This window comes from Hyperoodon ampullatus (genome assembly GCF_949752795.1).
Source record: "Hyperoodon ampullatus genome assembly, chromosome: 14".
In the NCBI taxonomy this organism is placed as follows: domain Eukaryota; kingdom Metazoa; phylum Chordata; class Mammalia; order Artiodactyla; family Ziphiidae; genus Hyperoodon; species Hyperoodon ampullatus.
Window position 1 is genome coordinate 53,611,175 of NC_136927.1, and position 22,737 is coordinate 53,633,911.

Below are 22,737 nucleotides of genomic sequence, written 5' to 3' on the forward strand. Positions count from 1 at the left end.
TGCCCAGAACCAGCAGGCCCCAGGAGATGTTTTCTGGTGATAATGGTGCTTTCTGTGAATTAAGCAATCTTTCCTAAATGGAGCCTGAGTGAAGGGAAGTTAAAGGGCAAGCAGCCCTCAAAGGAAGGGGCTTGAGAAATCCTGCAGGGAGAGACGTCTTCTGGCCAAAGGGAAGTTAAGAGTTTCTCTCGTTTTAATCCCCAACGAGTGAAAAACCTCCCCGTCAACTGAGAGGGTTATGGGAAAACCTCACTTCTCTATATATGCCTCACTTCTCTTAGGAAAAGTGAGGTCAGAAACATGTATCTCTTAAATAATAGGCAGCTTCCGAGGACTGTAATGCTTCTCAGCTATATTGAAGACTCAAAAAACAATTATTCTGGTGTTGAAGTTGCTAGTTTGCATTGCTGTTTCAATCATTAGAGAATTCCTTTGTCTTTTTGTTGTTTCAAATGCTTTTGAAACATTGTTCAGATAACTATACAACACATAAAACAGTGGTTACTGTGAAATTTAAAGATGACTTGGAAATTGAATCAGTTGTTTATACATGCTTTGGAAGTAAGCTCAGCTGAGCATTTCTTTAAAGTGCATTGTATTTTAAAAAACTACCATCAGGGACTTCCCTGGTGGTGCAGTGGTTAAGAATCCACCTGCGAATGCAGCGGACACGGGTTTGATCCCTGATCCAGGAAGATCCCACATGCCGCGGAGCAACTAAGTCCCTGCACCACAACTACTGAGCCGGTGCGCCTCGAGAGCCCGTGCTCTTCAACAAGCGAAGCCACCACAATGAGAAGCCTGTGCACCACGACGAAGAGTAGCCCCAGCTAGAGAAAGCCCGCGCGCAGCAACAAAGACCCAACACAGCCAAAACTATAAATTAAAAAAAAAAAAAAAAAAACCTACCATCAAAACCTCCGGTTGAAATGATGGTGTTAAAGCAGCTATCCCACTCTTCTTTTTTTCCCTTCCAACAAAACTAAACATACTGTATCACTTTGTTGTTTTGTTAACTTTTCCTTCCACAGACAGAGTGGAGGTGACTGGGCTGGTGGGGAACAGAGCAGAGGGTCTGCTCAGAGAGCCTGCAAAGAAGGCACATATGTGAAAGCTGCTAAGAGAGTACACCTTTTTTAAAATTATTATTATTATTATTATTATTTGCCACGCTAAGCAGCTTGTGGGATCTTAGTTCCCCGACTAGGGGTTGAACCCGGGTCCCCAGCAGTGAACGCGCAGAGTCCTAACCACTGGACCACCAGGGAATTCCCGAGAGTACATCTTAAAAGTTCTCATCACAAGAAAAAGTAACTATGGATGGTGGTGGATGTCACATCCCAGTAACTATGGCTTCTCCTTTTCTCCAATTATCCCCTATTTCCAGACCTCTTGTTCAGAAGGGTCAGGTGTGAGTGACGAGGCATTTTTACAAAATGTACAAAGACCCATTACTCTGGCCACCGTGGCACATGTATTTGTTTCCCATTGTTGCTGAAGTAAATTACCACAGACTTCGTGGCTTAAAACATCACACATTTATTGTCTTACAGTTCTGGGGGTCAGAGGTCTGAAATAGTTTCCACTGATCTGAAACCAAAGTGTCTGCAGGGCCACATTCCTTCTAGGGGAGAATCCCTTTTGATGTCTTTTCCAGCTTCTAGAACTGCATTCCTTACATTTCTTAGTTCATGGCTTCTTCCCCGTCTTCAAATCCAGTATTTTAGCAGCGTCTTCAAATCTCTTTGTCCTTCTATTCCCATTATCGTATTGCCCTCTGTTGTAAAATCTGTCTCTACCTCCCTCTTATAAGGACACTTGGGATTGCATTTAGTGCCCACTGGGATAATCCAGGATAATCTCCCCATCTGGAGATTCTTAACTTAATCATATCTGCAAAATCCCCTTCACAGGTTCCAAGGATTAGGACCCAGAAATCTTGGTGGCCACTGTCCAGCCTGCCACAGCAAGTGTGAGCCACTATAGGGGAGCTGGAGAGAGCAGTGTCCTCAGTCACATGATCTAGAACCACACCAATCCAACAAGAGAATCCTGATGGCTGGGTCAGAATTAAGCTGGAATTCTCTAGGCTCTCTTTTGGCTGGGCTGTACTCAAGAGAGTCTACCAGCCAGGCTGGCCTAGGGTAGCTATTAGGGGAAAGAAAAGAAATGCCATACCAACAAGTGGTCAGGGCAGACTCTTTGATTTTCAAAATAAGTCTAGAAAGACCCCCGTCCCTTTCATCCTGATCATTACCCAAGAGATGGCCAACCAAGAAGGGACAGCCACATTCAGTGACCAGGCTGCCTTACTACAGTGTGTGGACCAGAAGGAAGTGAGGGAAGTAGAGCTGACTTGAAAGAGGTCATTCCAGTGCTTGGTACCCAGATGCTGTGGGTGGTAGGGAGTGTGGAATGTCCATCCAACACCTTGACTATTGGCCCCCGGTGAGTGGCTTTTGTAACAGAAGGTGCATCAATATCAGACTGTAGAGGACCTGCAAAGCCTAAGACATGACACAGTTTCAGGGCTATAATGATGTGGCCTGAGTCAGCCGACTGGACTGGAACAGGGACACCAGCATCAAGAGAGCCCATAGCAGGTGTTAAAGGTTCGATGGAGTCAATTTACCAGGAACAGGAGGGAGCTTCTGGGCGGTGCAGGCTTGATCAACAGCCAGGGAGTCTTATCAGAGACCAGGTCCCCACTCTGGGCATCCACATGAATGACCCATCTGTCAGATAGGACCAAGGTGTGATTCCATAGTTTACCGCCCCAAGGGTGTGTCTTTAATTCTCCATACCTGTCATTTTCCAAGTGAACCAAGCAGCCAGGCCATTGGCTAGCAGCCCAAGTCAGTAAAATGTAACAAGGTTCATCAAGGGGAGTGCTGGCCAGACTCAGGATGAGAATGGCCTTGACTTCTGCCCATGGTGGCATCCACTTTCGGTTTTACGTAGTTGGCCATGAAGCTGGATGGCAGTGGCCACCCAACGCACCCATCAGATTTCACCTTGGCTAAGTCATCAGTGAACCAAAGCCGGGCATTTAGGGGAACCTGTGTCACTTGAGGGACCCAGATTCAGGACCTTGTTTCAGGTGGTTTCTCTCAAGGCAGTAGCTGCCACTTTTTCATGTAAAATTCCTCAAGGACCAGGCTGACTGCGCTTTTAAATATACCATTTCTATTTGACTATCGAGGCCTTTTAGGCTCTTCCCATCTTGTTAACTCTCAGGTTCGACTTGACTCATCCCAAAATGGGGTATCAAGCCTGGAGAGCTACAAAGCCTCCTGGGTGTGGAGTTCAGTGGCAGAGGTACCTTGTGGCTGTGTCAGCAGGTGGCGCTGTTGCAGTGAGAGAGGCCTCTCTGAGAGCACAGGCAGCAATCCCGTTTTTAAGAAAAGCTGTGATTTCCTTTTCTTGCTTCACAGTCTTTATTGTTTCTGTTGGACCATCGGAGGTGGAAGGAAGGAGAGTTGAGGAGTGATCTCCGTGTTCCACTGTCACCCTCTACGTACAGCAGTCCCTGAATGGGAAAATCCCCTCTAACACTTAAGGGACTGGAAAAGTGCAAGCATATAAGCCATCAATTCCTGCTACGTATACAGGTGCAGAAGCATCAGTTGAATTCAGACACCTCTTCCCCTACAGGAACAAGGACCAAGAAATCTAACACATTTGCGAGGGGCAACAATAACCACCAGCAGGAGACCCCACTAATCCTCCAGCTGAGGCTGCAGGGCAGCGGGGAAAGCTAGCCTGCAGGGCACGGTGGAGGCAGCAGAGGGGAAACTGAACCCTCAGGCTTCTCCTTCTTGGGCCTCGCACTCCAGGGTCAGCACCCACGATTCACTGCTGTCCCTTCCCTTGCGTGGAGGGTTGGTACCTCCTGGCCTCCTGTAAATGCCCCAGCCCAGGGGGCCCCTTTCTTTCTGCACCCATGCATGTTGTTGCATTTCACCCTGCAGTCCTTAGGGCCTTGCCCACCCCTGTGCCGAGCACCCTGACCTTACTACCAGGAGCCAGGTACTGCGGCTGGGTTGTGAGCCCAGCCCAGCAGATACTCAGGCCACTGGCTTAGGCAGCACTGGCATAAGCCAGTGGCCTGAAAGGTGACCTGTCCGGACACCCTTGCCTTGCACAGAGGGGTAATGACTCACAAGGCCACAATGACTGCCCCCTCCAAACCCACATTGATGAAAACAAGTGGCCTTATTATTGGGCTGGGGCTGCACAGGCCCCCTGGGTCACTTGTGGCAGCCCCCCATGTGGTGGGAAGAGAGGACGAGCTGACCAGCTTCAGTTCATAGGATCCTATAGTGCCGGCCTTGAGTACGTTCCTGGAACACACAACGGGCTAGTCAGCTGTGAGTGGGCCACATCTCCTGGGCACTTCCTCCGCTCCCCCCCACCCCGGAACCACACACACACACACACACACACACACACACACACACACACACACACACACACACACACACACACACACACACACACACACACACACACACACACACACACACACACACACACACACACACACACACACACACACACACACACACACACACACACACACACACACACCCCACTGAGCTCTTTATCCAGGAAGATAAGCCAAGAGAGGATACGCATTCACCCTTCATTCAGGCTTGGAGGTGGCCAGAAGAGTTTAATCTAGAAATAAAGCATCATTAATTTTCTAATTGATTAAGGCTCTGTGGGGGTAACTAAGATAAATGTGCCCACATGTCTCTCCCCTGGGAGTTACAATCCAGAAAAAGAGAGTGACTAGTATTCAAATGTTGCAGGGAACTAGTAGACTCTGAGTGGATCCCAATGCAGTGAAGGTCAAAAAATTATCATCTCTTCTAGTCCTCTGGGTCCCTCGTTCTGGGCGTTTAATCCGTTGCCAAGCGCTCTTGGTTTTACCTCTATGAAATCTCCCATATACCAACCTCCTTCTCCCCGTTTCCGACGACGCCACCCTAAAAGCACGCAGCCTGCTGGCCATCCAAGTGCCGAGGAGTCTCTGATCACCTGTAACTCGTCCCAGGCACCCAGGCTGGGCACCTGGTCGGAAGCCCCTCTTTCCTCAACCCTGACCCCTCCACTCTCACCCTGCCTCCTGCTTACCAGGAAATAAAGGCTCTTTGGTACGACTTACGTCGACTTCCCGATCTCTAACAATCCTAGCGGGTATATACATCTTTCTCCATCTCCTCACCTGTAGTTTCAGAGGATGAATCTTACCTGGAGTTTCATCGGAACATCTTGCGGGAGCCAGGAGGGCTACAGGCAGCCTTTACTGGAACAAGCAGCGGCCGTGGAGATAAACGGAAGGGCCGCAGACAAGTGTGGCGGCCACTGGAAGATGACCTGCTGGGCGCGGGTGCAGGACGCCCGCCCTCCACCCACAGGAAGCAGACAGACTCTGGGGTCCAGCCCAGCCATAGCCGTTCATAGCATGTGCCATCCAGGGAATCTGGTTACTTATCCAAAGTTGAAAACTTCATTTGCAAAAAACCCATATGAATTTTTGCCACAGCTGAAAATAACTGACAAGTGAGCTGACCTCCCAACAGAGGCCTTCCTGTCCTGTGGCCACCAATGGGACCCACTCCTGGATGTAAAAGCGCATTATCTCCCTTCCTCTGGCCTCAGAGAAGCCTTCAGTACGGACAAGAAAGGGTGGCTGAGCCTCCTAACTAATCCTGGGGTCCTGTGCGCATGCGCATGAGTAAGCAGTGGGCTCGTAGAGAGAATGCAATCGACCCACAGAGGAGGAAGCTGGGTCAGATCGCTTAGGGAGTGCCTGGTTCCCTTAAAGTTCCTTGAGTTCCCAACTCTGAGACGGATCCTGCCTTCGGATTCTGCGTGCTGTCCGGGGCCCTTCATCACCCTCCTTCCCCTACTTTGCACGAGTTAGTCTGGAGAGGCTAAATTACACGCGCGATGAAGCACCGGATTGCAGCGCTAACACCTCCCTGAGGCCAGGAACTTCCAGTTACTGAGCAGGAAACGCTTACAGCTGGATGCCCCAGAGCCGCTGTTGCCCTGGGCTGTACGGTGTAAAGTGGTGATCCAACGGGATTAGCACAGCAGTTCTGACCAAAAGACAGGATTAAGGGGGCTCTCTTATTCCAGAGATGTGAAGAAAGAATGCCATCCCCGGACAGAATCTTAGGGCACTTGATGTAAAGGTGAAAGAGAACTATAGAATCATGCTTCCGTTTCCAATTACCACTAAAAACTAACTAGAGTGCCCCTCTAATTCATTTTGGGGTCCAGGTGGATCCCCTAAGAATGCTCACATGCACAGAGCTGGAATAGAAGGACATCCAGACGTCCTGTCTGTCCCTCTCCAGAGCTTCAAGCCCGCTCCCTCCCACTGTCCCGGATGCCAGAGTACTTAGACCCTGTATTTTTTTTTTAAAGCAGCATTTTATTATTATTATTTTGCATTTTTTAAAATTTATTTTTAATTATTCTTTTTCTTTCTTTTTAGCCAAGCCACCGGGGCATGCAGGATCTTAGTTCCCAGAGGGATCGAGCCTGTGCCCCCTGCAATGGAAGTGTGGAGTCCTAACCACTGGACCACCAGGTAATTCCCTAGACACCTGTCTTGAGTCCTCTTGGGTCCTATATTGAGATGTTGGACAGGAGGGGCCAGGTGATGGGAAGAAACTGGCCTGGTGATGGTGGTTCCTGAGCACAAGGGTGGAGTGGAAGTCCTTGCTCCCAGGCTGGCCTTGGGGCTGGCACAGGGTCTTACCCTCAGGGCAGCAGCTTTTGCAGGCCAGCTCTTTCCACAGTGTGTCACTGGATGAAGGCAGCTCGCAGACAAATAGGCTAAAACCTTTTTTCTACACCCTGGGAGCCAGGTTGCCCTGGAGCAGAAAAGATGGGGCAGCTTCCTTGTCAATTGTCCCTCAGGGATGGGACTGCAGCTTGAGCTCAGTCAGCTGAGGAATTTGGTTGAATTTCTCTCAAAGGAGACAAACTACATGAGCAACAACGCTATTCCCAAAGCCACGTTTGGAGTCTGGTCATGGAATCTGGTACTCAGCTTCAGCTGCTACTTCCAGAGCCAAGGTGCCCTTCCCCAGCCTCACCAGTTCTCTGAAGGAAGGCAGCCATCCTAACTAATCTCAGGGAGAGACCTTTTCACCCTAACCCAGTGGTTCTCAGCTGGGGCCAATTCTGTCCTTCAGAGGTTTGGTTTCATAGTTCTATGTTTCATGAGGTCCTTATCATATGGGCAATTATACTGTAATTATTCTGTAAAATAAATATTTACATAAAAATACTGAATTACTATAATGTTCACCTGAAACTCATATAATATTGTAACTCAACTTTACTTCAATTTTTTTTAAGTGTGAAAAATAATATTCACACAAAAAATGATGTTATGTTTGGGATTTGCTTCAAAATAATCAGGAGGAGGAGTGGGACTGCAGATGAAACAAGATTGGTACCTATTGATAACTGATCGACTTATAATTCTCTGCAAAAAAATTGTATATAAACTGAAATTTAATTAAAGTTTTCTATGAACATAAGGCTTTAAGTATTTAAAAAAATTTCTCCTGGATTGGGTTATCATGATAAGTAGGACTTTACAATTGATCAAAATAGAAATGTACAACAGGGACTTCCCTGGCGGTCCAGTGGTTAAGAATCCACCTTGCAATGCAGACGACTTGGGCTCTATCCCTGGTTGGGGAACTAAGATCCCACATGCCACAGAGCAACTAAGCCCTTGCGCCCTAGAGCCCGAGTGCCACAACTACTGAGCCCCCTTGCTCTGGAGCCTATGCACCTGCTGCAACTAATGACCCTGCGTGTCACAACTAGAGAGAAGCCCATGCACCGCAACAAAAGATCCTGTATGCCGCAACTAAGACCCGATGCAGCCAAAACTTAAATATTTTTTAAAAAAAGAAATGTATAACAAATCTGATCTATGAGTAACAAAAAGTTATTTTTATTAGAATTTATCTCAGTGAGATAGAGGGAACTGTCTTGTTTTTCTCAATAGATGGGCAATACTTATTACCGGAATGAAATATTATGTCTATTACTACTTTTGGGGTTTTTTTTGTTTTTTTAATAGATCTTTATTGGGGTATAACTGCTTCACAATACTGTGTTAGTTTCTGTTCTACACCAAAGTGAATCAGCCATATGCATACATATGTCCCCATATCCCCTCCCTCTTGAGCGTCCCTTCCATCCTCCCTATCCCACCCCTCTAGGTCATCCCAAAGCACGGAGCTGATCGCCCTGCTACTTTTGTTTTTTAATTTAATTAATTTATTTATTTATTTAGGCCGTGCCCCGCACAGCTTGTGGGATCTTAGTTCCCTGACCAGGGATGGAACCTGGGCCCCGGCAGTGAAACCGCCGAGTCCTAACCACTGGACTGCCAGGGAATTCCCTACTTAAGTGAGATGAGTGGTGAAAGGAATATAGTTATAGCAATGTCAATTTAATCTGCCAAAATCATATTGTGATCTATCACCAGCAATGGCCTTGTTCTCCTCTCATTTTTTTTTGGAGGGAAATAATAGGAAATCACTTGAATCACAAAGGATTTGTTCATCTACTCGATATTGGCAGCAAGGTTCCCAATGAATCCTTTTGTTTGGTACCCCAGAAGTTTTGGGGTACCAAGAAAAAGAATAAAATACCTAGGAATAAACCTACCTAAGGAGGCAAAAGACCTGTATTCAGAAAACTATAAAACACTGATGAAAGAAATCAAAGATGACATAAACAGATGGAGAAATACACCATGTTCTTGGATTGGAAGAATCAATATTGTGAAAATGAGTATACTACCCAAAGCAATCTACAGATTCAATGCAATCCCTATCAAACTACCAATGGCATTCTTCACAGAATTAGAACAAAATTTTTAACAATTTGTATAGAAACACAAAAGGCCCCAAATAGCCAAAGCAATCCTGAGAAAGAAAAACAGAGCTGGGGGAATCAGGCTCCCCAACTTCAAACTATACTACAAAGCTACAGTAATCAAGACAGTATAGTACTGGCACAAAAACAGAAATATAGACCAATGGTACAAGATAGAAAGCTCAGAGGTAAACCCATGCACATATGGTCACCTAATTTATGACAAAGGAGGCAAGAACATACAGTGGAGAAAAGATAGCCTCTTCAATAAGTGGTGCTGGGAAAACTGGACAGTTATATGTAAAAGAATGAAATTAGAACACTACCTAACACCATACACAAAAAATAAACTCCAAATGGATTAAAGACCTAAATGTAAGGCCAGACACTATAAAACTCTTAGAGGAAAACATAGGAAAAATGCTCTTTGACATAAACCACAGCAAGATCTTTTTTGACCCACCTCCTAGAGTAATGAAAATAAAAACAAAAATAAACAAATGGGACCTAATTAAACTTAAAAGCTTTTGCACAGCAAAGGAAACCATAAACAAGATGAAAAAACAACCCTCAGAATGGGAGAAAATATTTGCCAATGAAGCAAAGGACAAAAGATTAATCTCCAAATATACAGACAGCTCATGGAGCTCAATATCAAAAAAACAAACAACCCAATTAAAAAATGGGTGGAAGACCTAAATAGACATTTCACCAAAGAAGACATACAGATGGCCAAGAGGCACATGAAAAGATGCTCAACATCACTAGTTATTAGAGAAATGCAAATCAAAACTACAGTGAGGTATCACCTCACACTGGTCAGAATGGCCATCATCAAAAATCTACAAACAATATATGCTGGAGAGGGTGTGGAGAAAAGGGAACACTTTTGCACTGTTGGTGGGAATGTAAATTGATACAGCCACTATGGAGAACAGTATGGAGGTTCCTTAAAAAACTAAAAATAGAACTACCATATGAACTAGCAATCCCACTACTGGGCATATACCCTGAGAAAACCATAATTCAAAAGCCCACATGTACCCCAATGTTCATTGCAGCACTATTTACAATAGCCAGGACATGGAAGCAACCTAAATGTCCATGTACAAATGAATGGATAAAGAAGATGTGGTACATATATACAATGGAATATTACTCAGCCATAAAAAGGAACGAAATTGGGTCATTTGTAGAGATGTGGTTGGACTTAGAGTCTGTCATACAGAGTGAAGTAAGCCAGAAAAAGAAAAACAAGTATCATATATTAACACATATATATGGAATCTAGAAAAATGGTACAGATGAACCTATGTGTAGGGCAGGAATACAGACGCAGATGTAGAGAACGGATGTGTGGACACAGTGGGGGAAGGAGAGGGTGGGACAAATTGGGAGATTAGGATTGACATATATACACTACCATGTGTAAAATAGCTAGTGGGAAACTGCTGTATAGCACAGGGGGCTCAGCTTGGTGCTCTGTGACCACCTAGATGGGTGGGATGGGTGGGGGGTAGGAGGGAGGGCCAAGAGGGAGGGGATGTAGGTATACATATAGCTGATTCACTTCATTGTACAGCAGAAACTAACACAACATTGTAAAGCAATTTTACTCCAATAATAAAAAATATATATTGGCCGCAAGATTCCCAAAGAATCCTTTTGTTTGGTACCCCAGAAGTTTTGACACCCTGAGGGCAATGCACCATTGCAAGATTTGGGGGTGAGAAGCCTGACTATCTTCTGCCAGGTGGGGAAGGCGACCGAGAAAGAGGGTGCCCTGGCCACTGGGATGCTTTCCAGGAAAGCAGTTTTAAATGTGAACAGATAGAAAATAAGGATCTGGGGCAAACATGGCACTGAAAGCTGTGGGGACTGTGCAGGGCCGAGGTCTGCAGCCTGTGCACCGTCTCTGTCACCGTGGCACACTGGCCCGGCTCTGCTGTCGGGTCGTAAATTCACAGACAAACATGAATGGGTAACAACAGAAAACGGTGTGGGAACCGAGGAAATCAGGAATTTTGCACAGAAAGCTTTGGGAGATGTTGTTTACTGTAGTCTGCCTGAAGTTGGGACAAAATTGAACAAACAAGAGGAATTTGGTGCTTTGGAAAGTGTGAAAGCTGTGAGTGAACTCCACTCTCCTCTATCAGGAGATGTAACAGAAATGAATGAAGCTCTAGCAGAAATCCAGGACTTGTCCACAAATCTTGTTATGAAGATGGTTGGCTGATCAAGATGACACTCAGTAAGCCTTCAGAACTAGATGAACTAATGAGTGAGGAAGCATATGAGAAATACATAAAATCTATTGAGGAGTGAAAATGGAACCCCTAAATAAACTAGTTTGAAACAACTTAAAAAAAAAAAAAGAAAGAAGGATCTGGAATTGATTCTTTCAGAACTGGCTGTGTCCTCACACTCTTTGGGAAGATTTGTGTGTTCTCCACCCTCTCCCTTCCCTATGCCCCCTCCCCCAGGTCCTCATATCCTTGTCTGAAAATGGCTACAGTCTGACATGAGACCCACATACGGCCACCAGTACCCTTCCTTCTATGGACCTCTGATAAGACTTATTATTTTTTAAATGAAATTAATACTTTTACTGCTTCGTCAAGGACATTCTTAAATGAAACTGGATTTTTTTAAAAACTATGCATGCATGGCAATGAAGAATATAATAGTTCAGTTTTGCGCCATTACCTGAATTTATGCTAAGGCATTAGCAGTTTCACCCACGATTACTTTTGTAGCATCACTGCAAAGTCAACACAGTGAAAAAGACCAAAAAAATCTATCTTATGTAAACAGTTTTGACCTCCCAGACCACCTGGTCGCAGGGACCCGCACAGGTCCACAGAACATACTTTGCAAACTGCTCAAAATTAGATACTTCAAAGATAAGATAATGTTACAAATAATATCATACCAGAAGATTCGAGATTTTAGATGAAACAGATAAATTCATAGAAGAAAGTAACTTACCAAATCTGATTCAAGAGGAAACGGAGATATGAAAAACTCTAAGCCAAATTCTAGGCTTCAGAGATGAATTCTTGTGGAAGTCTCTTCTGAGATACAGAACAAGATAGATACAATTTTGTTCTAATCTGTTTGCAAAGCCACAGCTGCAGCTTACTTTAGGACAAATGGACTAAAGTGCAGATAACACTCTCTCTTCCCCTCACCAGCCTGTATCACTGCTGGAAAGTCTTCTCACCTCTGGACAGGGTCCTGCTCTTCATCACCTTTTCTTAGCACTTACCGTATTTTCTTGGAATTGATTAGATTACTGTCCTTAGAGTGAAGTCCCAGGAGAGTAAGGTCTGTTACATTGCAGAGCTGAATGGGTGCGCTATAAATATTGGAGGCAGTAAAAATTGAGATCAACCGCGAGGCAGGGCCATAAGGGAAATCAGGAGATCACAAGGGTTCATTTTGTATATCATCTGAAAGACTTGATTCTCTCACTACCAGGATTCCTCCTGTGAGGGCATAAAAGTGAGTGAACCTGATTCCCTCTAGCATTTCACACCTTCTTCACAGTGATGGGGCTTCACCAGTTTTCTATGATCTGGATGGATCGACATCGGTAACTTCCCCAAGTCTTTTCTGCTCGTTTGCCTTGTACAGGTTTTGTCCTCACGTGAACTCTCTGATGGGCCGGAATGTTTTCTTCAGATTTTAGTAATTTAAAGGAGGCATTTTTACAAGAAACAAACACAAAACTTGGTTTGTTTGGAAGCATAAACTTGGTTTATTTGGAAACTTCAAGTAAGGGTGAATGTTCTATATTGAATCCTTCCAGCGTCCTCCTGTTTGCTGCGTGTCGGCTTGGGACTCCGATCCCTCGGACACGGTGAGCAAGGCTCGGCACTCGGAGGCCCCGCGGGAGACCACGTGGGAGGGCAGCCAGGACCCACTCAGCCCCCTGCGCCCCGCCTTCTGCGCCCCGGCCGAGCATGCGCCCTGAGGACCGGGTGCGCGGCGCCCCACCCGGCCTGGCCAGCAGGGGGCGCGGCTGGCGGTGCGGCAGGCCTGGAGTGTCGCGTCGGTGCTGGGGCCCTGCGCCCAATCAGCAAACCACCGAGAGGCGAAGACCTTCCATTTTCCTAGAGGGAACAAGTGGATGTGGGGGGACCGGGGGAGGTGTGGGTGGTGGTGAATAGGACCGACCCGGAAGCGAAACGGAGCGAACTTCCGTTCTTTGTTCTGTCCCCAGTGTGTGGGTCTGTGACAGGGTCCGACGGGGCCTGGTCGGTGTCCGGCCCCCCAAATCTCCCGTCCCTGCCCCCAGGGTGAGTCCGGCCGCCCCCGGGGCTCGCGGTGGGACAGAGGCAGTGGTCGCCGGGGAAGGGGTGGTGTCCGTGCCGCTGCGGCCCGCGGGGTCCCCAGGCCCGCCCGGGGCAGGGTGCCGGGAGGCTCTGGTCCTGACTCCGCTTCCCCAGGGACCCCGCCCCCCAGCGGGCCCTGCATCGCGGGAGGAAAGGGGCTGCGGTTATGGTTCTGTGACAGCGCCCAACTCGAGTACTTTAAAGTTCTGGTATGGCTGCATAGGCGTTCCTCTCTTTAAAACAGCTGATGACAACGACCCTAACTTGGTCGTTCCCCGAGACGCTTTCATTTGATGTTAACACAGTTACAGTTATCCGCGCCCGCGGCACGAGAGAGGGTCGATTTTTTACTGGGCTGGGTCTGAGGACCAGAGAATGAGTTCAACGAAGTGTGCTCAGTTAAAACTATTCAGATTCCATAATAATCCCCTTGGCGCCCAGTAAATCTAGTCTTTTTCGTAGAGTGGTACAACTGTGTCCCATTTCCAGTTGTAATAGATCCCTGATTTGATTCGTTTTTCAAGTGGGACTGAACACCGACCGGTGTTTCCATTCTGAAGGGCATGTGTAAACTCCAGGAGAGGATAAGCAGGATGCTGAACCTGAAGTCTGTGGGATAATTAGAGGAACTGAAGGTATTTATCCCCAAGAAGAGAAGTTTGTGGAGTGGGCATCATTTGGTTTCAGGTGTTTGGTGGAGAATTGTGTGGAAGGAGAAGATTCTATCATTGAAGGTCCATAGGGCACTAAGCCTCTGAGAGGTGAAGGTCCAAGGGGCAGGTTTTTAGTTTACCATCCGAAGACCTCTCTAATGGCTAAGCTGTGTAGCAATGGGACAGACTCCCTGCTGAAGCAGCTGAGAGTGTCTAGCAAGTTAGCTGCCAGAACCTTAGGAACTTGAGAAGGTGTTTCTTGCCCTGGGTGGGAGGTTGACCTGGAGAATCTTGACTTCTGTTTCAGCTCTAAGGGTGCAACACAAATACCAGTTGTGGTCTTAATCAGTATTTATTAGCATATGTCCCCTCTCTTTTTCTCTTATCTCTAAATATCTAGATTAGAAGTGAAGTTTACATAAACATTTAAAATGCCTTTTTTTTTTCCCTTAGTCCTACAGCGTTGGCATCAACTAAAGTCAGAATTCCCAAGAACTTGAACAGAGGCTGCCAAGTTCCCAGTAATTGCTACTCTGGCCTTTTAGAGACCAACTCCAGAGAAGGAAGGAAAGAATCCAGGAGGTAAAGCTTTCCATGACTTGTTCTCACTGCCAGGTCATCTTTCCCAGTCCCCAGCAGCACTCCAGAGAGTGGGGTTGGCAGTGGAGCAGGGGAAGGGCCCTGCCAGGACCTGAAGCTCTGGGGGCACAATGGAGGTTTTTCTTTCTATGAGAAACATTGTTTACTGATCCAGACACCGGGGACTTGTTCTCAACAATATCCGTTTGAGCTCCAGCTTTGGTTAACCCAGCTGGGAGGAGGGAGTGTTGCTTTCTTCTCCGGAGTCAGAGCCTCTGACTTTCCCTTCCTTTCTAAAGGAGAGCTTAGACTGAGAGCGGATTTGTTGGGGGTGCCTGCTTATAACCAATCCTGGAGATTGTAAAGTTCGTTGACAGAAAAAGATGGCTGGCTCTGAGAAAGAGTTGAAGGGCCCCAGCCAAGAGGGCGATGGTGGCAAGAGGGTGTGTCACCTTGATTGTCAGTGGGTCTGGCTTATGCCTGATTCATTGCTTTTCACTGTGTTATGGCACTGGTGATGGGCCTTCTACATCCCCTTGCTGCCCAAAGACTAGAGTTCTCTGAACTCTCAGTGACTCTTAGGGCCCCTCCCCTTTTTATACCTTAATGTGAATGCAATAGTCTGTAATGATGAAGCAAATACCTTTTGCATTGCTGATTTTCTTACTCCTTTCAGTAGTGCTTTGCGTTGTTAATTGGCACTCAACAAATGTTTGTTACATGAGCAAATGAACAAAGAGGGAGGCACACAAAATCCAGGGGTTTTCCCTGTTCTTCCCTCAGTGTAAGGATGCACTGGCAGCTGCAGCACCTATTCTCCATCTGTTGATTCTTGCCACAGCATTCAGTTGTGAAAAACAAACTTGTACTTGAGACCCAAACCTTCGTCTAGGTACTAATGTTACATCTTATTCCCTGGAGCCACAGAGAACAGCAACCGGGGAGTGGGGATCTTAGTAGGGACAAAAATGGAGTAATAAATAATCTTATCCTTTTTAAAAAGCATTGGTTCTTGGTTCAGGGACTTACATTCTGATCCAAGAAAATCTCTTACGAGAGAAGGGAGATAAAAAAGAAGGTTGGGGGGCTTCCCTGGTGGCGCAGTGGTTGAGGGTCCGCCTGCCGAAGCAGGGGATGCGGGTTTGTGCCCCGGTCTGGGAGGATCTCGCGTGCCGTGGAGTGGCTGGGCCCGTGAGCCGTGGCCGCTGGGCCTGCGCGTCCGGAGCCTGTGCTCCGCAACGGGAGAGGCCACAGCAGTGAGAGGCCCGTGTACCGCAAAAAAAAAAAAAAAAAAAAAAAAGAAGGTTGGCTGCTACCTTCTTGGGGAGAGGAAACACAGCAACTGGGACTAGTCTCTCAGAACCTGGCAAATATATACACCCACCCCTGTGATGAGACGACACAAGGACCACAAAAAGGGACTGAATCCTTCAATAACATCCCACCTTTGACTGAGACTGGAAGCAGAAAACTTATCTTTTTTTTTTGGCCACACCGCACAGCTTGTGGGGTATCAGTTCCCTGACCAAGGATTGAACGCAGGCCACAGCAGTGAAAGCGTCGAATCCTGACCACTAGATTGCCAGGGAGTTTCTGAATTTATCTTAATTTAATAGATCTGAGCTATTTGCCCTGGTTCTGTGAGACAGGTATTGTTTCCTCAGGGTTTTTAAATTAAGACAGAACTTATGGAAACTCCCCCATGGTCTCTGTTATTTGGGTGCTTTTTCATGGCCCCTCTTCCTCTAAGGATAGCACCTACATTTAATATAACAGCTAGAAACCTACCACAGTAAGTTTTTTTTCCTTCTACTAATTCTAACATTTATGAGGGTTTAAAAAAAATCTATATAGGGCTTCCCTGGTGGCGCGGTGGTTAAGAACCCACCTGCCAATGCAGGGGACATGGGTTCGAGCCCTGGTCTGGGAAGATCCCACATGCTGTGGAGCAACTAAGCCCATGCACCACAACTACTGAGCCTGCGCTCTAGGGTCTGCGAGCCACAACTACTGAGCCTGCGCACCACAACTACTGAAGCCCGTGCGCCTACAGCCCATGCTCCGCAATAAGAAGCCACCGCAATGAGAAGCCCGTACACCGCAATGAAGAGTAGCCCCTGCACGCCTCAACTAGAGAAAAGCCCGCATGCAGCAACAAAGACCCAGTGCAGCCAAAAATAAAATAAAAAATCTGTATACATTAGCTTTATCCATTATTACAAGTATTCTTAAAAGTTGATATGATACTTACATTTTGCAGTCTGCATGTAACACTTTTTCACTTTAATATTTTTCATTTGAGTAGTTGCTTCATATTTTATTCTGCTAATGGCATCATTTGGCACCCGTGTTCCCCATTTTTTGTTGTTAGAAATATCACTCAGTGTTGCGGGGGGAGCCTAAAGTGGGATGTGGCCCAGGAACTTCGGCCTTTGACCTGAAAGACTAATCCCAGTTGCTGCATTTCCTCTTTGCTGTTCTGGTACTAACTGAAATGCTAGTTCCCCTCTGTCTGTATTCAAGAGGGTTTTTAAAAATTATCTTTGGGACTTCCCTGGTGGCGCAGTGGTTAGGAATCTGCCTGCCAATGCAGGGGACACAGGTTCGAGCCCTGGTCCAGGAAGATCCCACATTCTGCAGAGCAACTAAGCCCGTGCACCACAACTACTGAGCCTGCGCTCTAGAGCCCACCGAGCCACAACTACTGAGCCCACGTGCTGCAACTACTGAGCCCGTTTGCTGCAACTACTTAAGCCTGCACGCCTAGAGCCCGTGCTTCACGATAAGAGAAGCCACCTCAATGAGAAGCCCGCGCACATCAACAAAGAGTAGCCCCGCTTGCCACAACTAGAGAAAGCCCGCGCGCAGCAACGAAGACCCAATGCAGCCAAAAATAAATAAAATTAAAAAAAAATATATATATATATATAAATTATCTTTGAACCTTGAACTTTTCCTTCTACAGTGCTTCCTCATTCTCATTCAAAACCTGTTTCCTGCTGACTCTGCAAATAGGAGACCAGAGATCCGAGCTTCACGCCCGACCCATGGAAACTCAGGCTGATCGAGTATCTCAGGAACCTCAGGCCCTGCTTGAGAGTGGTAAGGAATCAGGGTTCCCTCGTCTTTTTATTCAGCCATTCAGCAATCACCTGTTGAAATCCCTCATTCACCAAGTGCTGGGCTAACTTCTGGAATCCAGACTGGATAGGACATAGTCCTTGCCTTTCACTAGCTCCCCGCCTAGTGGGGAAAGGCGGAATGAAGCCATTAGTTAAGTATAGTTTGGAACTTCCCTGGTGGCGCAGTGGATAAGACTCCATGCTCCCAATGCAGGGGGCCCGGGTCGATCCTTGGTCAGGGAACTAGAGTCCACATGCCACAGCTAAGAAGTCCGCATGCCGCAACTAAAGATCCCGCATGCCATAACAAAGACCTGGCGGAGCCAAAATAAATGTTTTTTTAAAAAAAAGAGTTACAGGAGAAGATATATGATCAAGCATGGAAACAGGAAACAAGATATATCATCTAGCACAGAAACAGGAAACATTTGTAGTGTGTAGATTTGATCTGGGGATAGAGAAAAAAGAGAACAGTTGTGGGCATTGTGTCTTCAGTCAGGGCTGGGATGAAGCCCGTTTTCCTCTGGTCAAGAATTTTGTCCAGGAGTTTGAGATGTGGAAAATGACGGAAGGGACATGAACAGGATAGCTTGTGTTCTGGCCAGGCTTGAGAGGATGGACGAGAATACACGAATCACTAACAGTAGTTCGGGGCAGATGTCATGGAGAGTAGAGTGACTGGAAAGAAAGAAAGGGACCTGGGGCAAACCAGAGAGCCTGGGTCACCAGGGCTTTGGGTGTCTTTGCTCAGGCAGGAAGGCCCACGCTGAGCGTGCCGGCCATAAGTGTAAGCACCTTCTGTAGCTGCAGAAGGAGTGAACTTAGAAATGTAAGAGGGGGTGGGTCCTTGGTTGTCCCAGGACCTGTGAGTTTTCTGTAGGTCGAGAGGCTCAAGTGCAGATCGACTGACTCATGGACCCTTTAATTGTCCTCAGCTCTTCCTTCCTCAAAAGTTCCTGCATTTTCCGACAAGGACAGTCTGGGGGATGAGATGTTGGCAGCTGCACTGCTGAAGGCCAAGGCCCAGGTAAGCTGTGCTTTTCTTTATCCTTCTTTCCCTTCCCATTTTGCAGAAGTTTTTTGTGTAGCAACATCCCATTCAGTGCCCTGAACTATGATTCCCTCTATCAGGACTGTGGGCGTTTCCTGCTACACAGTGGAACTTCGCTTTATCTCAGACTCTCTTCTCTCCTCCTCCACCCTGACCTCCTCTCCCACTTCCCAATATGCGTTATTCAGCCCCATCCCGAATTAGCTTTTGGCTCTACCAGTCCCATCCCGCAGCCTGAAATTGCAAGGGAGAACATGTTGTTTCAGGAATTGGTGACCTTTGAGGATGTGGCTGTGTATTTCATCCGGAAGGAGTGGAAGCGTTTGGAGCCTGCTCAGAGAGACCTCTATAGGGATGTGATGCTGGAGAATTACGGGAACGTGTTCTCCCTGGGTAAGGAGTGATGCTTCCTCAGTAAAACTCCCTTGGCATTTCTCTGCTTCCTTGTTTGCTAGTAATAGTTGAGTCACTGAAAACCATTAGCTAAGGACTGACTTAGTCTCAGAAAATTCTAACAATAGTAGCAACTCCCATTTGTACAGTAATTTGTAGTTCATAAAGAGTGTTCATAGATATTCTCTCATTTAATCCTCACAGTGATGCAGCTATTGAGGTAGCCAGAATTAGCCTCATTTTATAGGCAAGGAAAGAGAGGTCAGAGATCTTAAATGCTTTGCATATGGTCATGTTGCTAGTGACTGGCAGGACTCGAGCCCTGGCCTTTTAATTCTATACTTCTTTTTAAATCTGGCACTTTTTTCCATGTTATTCTTAGGACTTAACATTAACATATAACCCAGAGATTTTCCCAAAAGATTACATATTGGGATCCCTAAACATGTGAGGTACTGCTCAGTGCCCAAGTGAACATTCTGGAACTCTGTCTAGCTCCTCCCCTTCTCTGTCGGACTTCCTTTAGGGATCTGTTGATTTGTGGGTGGACCTAGTGTAATTGCTGCTCTTGTAGAAATTTCAACTTGCGTTAGGGAGGAGAGCAGTTAGCTTCTTAACCTGTCGTCTGTGGACTCTTCATTCCTTTACCCTCGCCTGCTTTCAGTGAGGACATTCTCCTGGGCAAGGCCGGGGGTCTTCCTGACTCCCATTTGAGAACTCCCCATGCATTTCCTCTCTGTCCCCTGCAGATCCTGGGTCTGGGATTGAGCTCTGGGGCCATTTGGTATGAACAGGATAAACCTTGTCCCATGTCTTTCCCTGTGAGCAGGATTCCCATTTCTGAATTTTGACATGATCTCTGGGCTGAAGTGAGAGGAAGAGCCGAGGGTCCTGGGTTTGAAGGGCACTGAGCAGAGAGGTCCTGAGAGGTACTGTTCAGGTGAGGGAGATACAGCTCTTTCTGTCCCTAACACTCACTGCCCTGCCTTTACTCTCACAATGTTGACAGACTAAAAATGCTAACAGTCTGGACCCTTTACCCTTGTCCTCTGTGCCTGAAGTTCCCTTAGAAACCCCAGAGCAGTGAAAATAGCGAAGGCAAACTTGGAAACTGTTGACATAGCCTCACATCGTAGCACAGCGTTCTAGGCCTGGGGCCCAGAGATGGACTGACCTCTGTCTCAGGCCTGTTTCCATGGACTTGGCATATAGGTGCCATGACTACAGACCCGAGTGTCCTTTTCTCCTGGGGCTACAGGGCTTCACCCTTGTCGCTTTGTATTCATCACCTTCCCACTTTTCTCCACACCGTCTGTGGTTAGTTTCTCATACCTGCTCCCCACTTCATCCTCTAACTGTTCTGCAGTCACCATCTCCCAGGTTATGTTCAGTCTCTGACCTCTAGGACTTTGTCACTTCATTAAACCGTATGTCCTGTCTCTTCTGTTTTTGGTTCCCTGCCTCTGCCTGATCCAGCTTTCTCTACACTTCCACCTCCACCTCTTTTCTCGATTTTCCTTCCTGCCTTTCTCCTTCCCTGTTTCCTTGGCCCGGTTCTCTTATTCTGCCTTAGCTACGTACAGCCTGGGTAGGCCTCTTTGCACACAGATAAGAGGCATGTGCTTTTAGCCTGTGAACATTATGTGATTATACTGTCTCTGGTTTTGATTCTTTTTCCCACAAAGAACAAGTGACATTTGTGTTTTGTATTGTGCCAGATGGTGAGACCAGAACTGAACATGATCCAGAAATTTCTGAAGATACAGGATCACATGGGGTGCTATTGGGAAGATTCCAAAAGGATATTTCTCAGGGTCTTAAGTTTGAAGAAGCCTATGAACAAGAAGTCAGTCTGAAGAGGCAGCTGGGGAGCTCCTCTGGAGAGAGACTGAACAGGAAGATACAGGATTTTGGTCAAGTGACAGTTGAGGAAAAGCGAACCCCCATGGGAGGGAGAAGTGAGAAATACAGCGATCTGGGGAACAGCTTCACTGTGAGTTCCAACCTTATTTCCCAGCAGAGACTTCCTGTGGGAGACAGACCCCATAAGTGTGATGAATGTAGCAAGAGCTTTAATCGAACTTCAGACCTTATTCAGCATCAGAGAATCCACACCGGGGAGAAACCCTATGAATGTAGTGAGTGTGGGAAGGCCTTCAGCCAGAGCTCACATCTTATTCAGCATCAGAGGATCCACACTGGGGAGAAACCTTACGAATGTAACGACTGTGGGAAGACCTTCAGTTGCAGCTCTGCTCTCATTCTCCACCGGAGGATCCACACTGGAGAGAAACCCTATGAATGTAATGAGTGTGGGAAAACCTTTAGCTGGAGCTCCACCCTCACTCACCACCAGAGAATCCACACTGGAGAGAAACCCTATGCTTGTAACGAGTGTGGGAAGGCCTTCAGCAGGAGCTCCACCCTTATTCATCACCAGAGAATCCACACTGGAGAGAAGCCCTATGAATGTAATGAGTGTGGGAAGGCCTTCAGCCAGAGCTCACACCTCTATCAGCACCAGAGGATCCACACTGGAGAGAAGCCCTATGAATGTATGGAATGTGGAGGGAAGTTTACCTATAGCTCAGGCCTTATTCAGCATCAAAGGATCCACACAGGGGAGAATCCCTATGAATGTAGTGAGTGTGGGAAAGCCTTTAGGTACAGCTCAGCTCTTGTTCGCCACCAGAGAATTCACACTGGAGAGAAGCCTTTGAATGTAATGGGAGTGAGCAAAAGTTCTCTCCGAGTTACTGCTGAATTAAATATCAGAGAGTCTACGTGAAAGAGAGCCAGATGCCTGTTTTCCTCACTTCCTCTGAGTTTCAAGAGCTCCTGCCTTACTATATAAGTATGAACAATTTGGGACGTGTCCCTTCCGACTCCATCCTTTCGCCTTAGAGAATGGGGCATATTGGGCAAATCATCCTGGCACAGTGGTTAGCAACCTAGTCAGTTTTCCCAGGAATGACACCAGCCTTGAAAAATTAGGGTGCAAGCAGCAGATTAAGTGCTGGGAGTAGAGGGAAGCTCTGGGACCAGTCTCCTTCCATTTGGGAAGGGAGTTTGCACTAGACCATTTTTCTCACACCATTTCCAAGGTGGGGATGGAAGCACAATAGGAATAAAATTCCAAGGATTCCTCTAACTGGAGTCAGCACAGAAGAAAGTAGAAAGAATGTTTTGGGTCGTGTTTTTGCTAGAAAGGGGAAATGGAGGCTGTATTTCAAAGCCACTGCTTCTAATCCAGCTTTAAATTTTGATAAGGAATGTGCTATTTTGTTTCATGACTTCATTAATTACGGGAATCTGGTGCTGAGGGATTTGTTATTTTGTTGGGCATGGGGGAAGGCCCCAAGAGAGATTTTCTGTAGTGACTGTATATCCTTCAGGGCTCTTGGAGCAGCAAGACCAAGTTGCCAAGAGCAGTCTGACGATATGGGTGGAGAACTCACTCTTCCCTTTTGTGACAGTGAGTCTAACGTGAGGGAAGGGATCAAAAGCATTTAGCACTGGCCTCTGTCTCGTTCCCTCCCCTCCCCCTCTTCCTCTTGGCACTCCTGTGATGGAAAGTGATTTAATCTAAACCCCTAACAACTAAGGACACTTTTAGGATCTCGCTCAGCCAGCTTGCCCTGCCCTCTGATACCGATGACCTCTGACATCTGGCACCA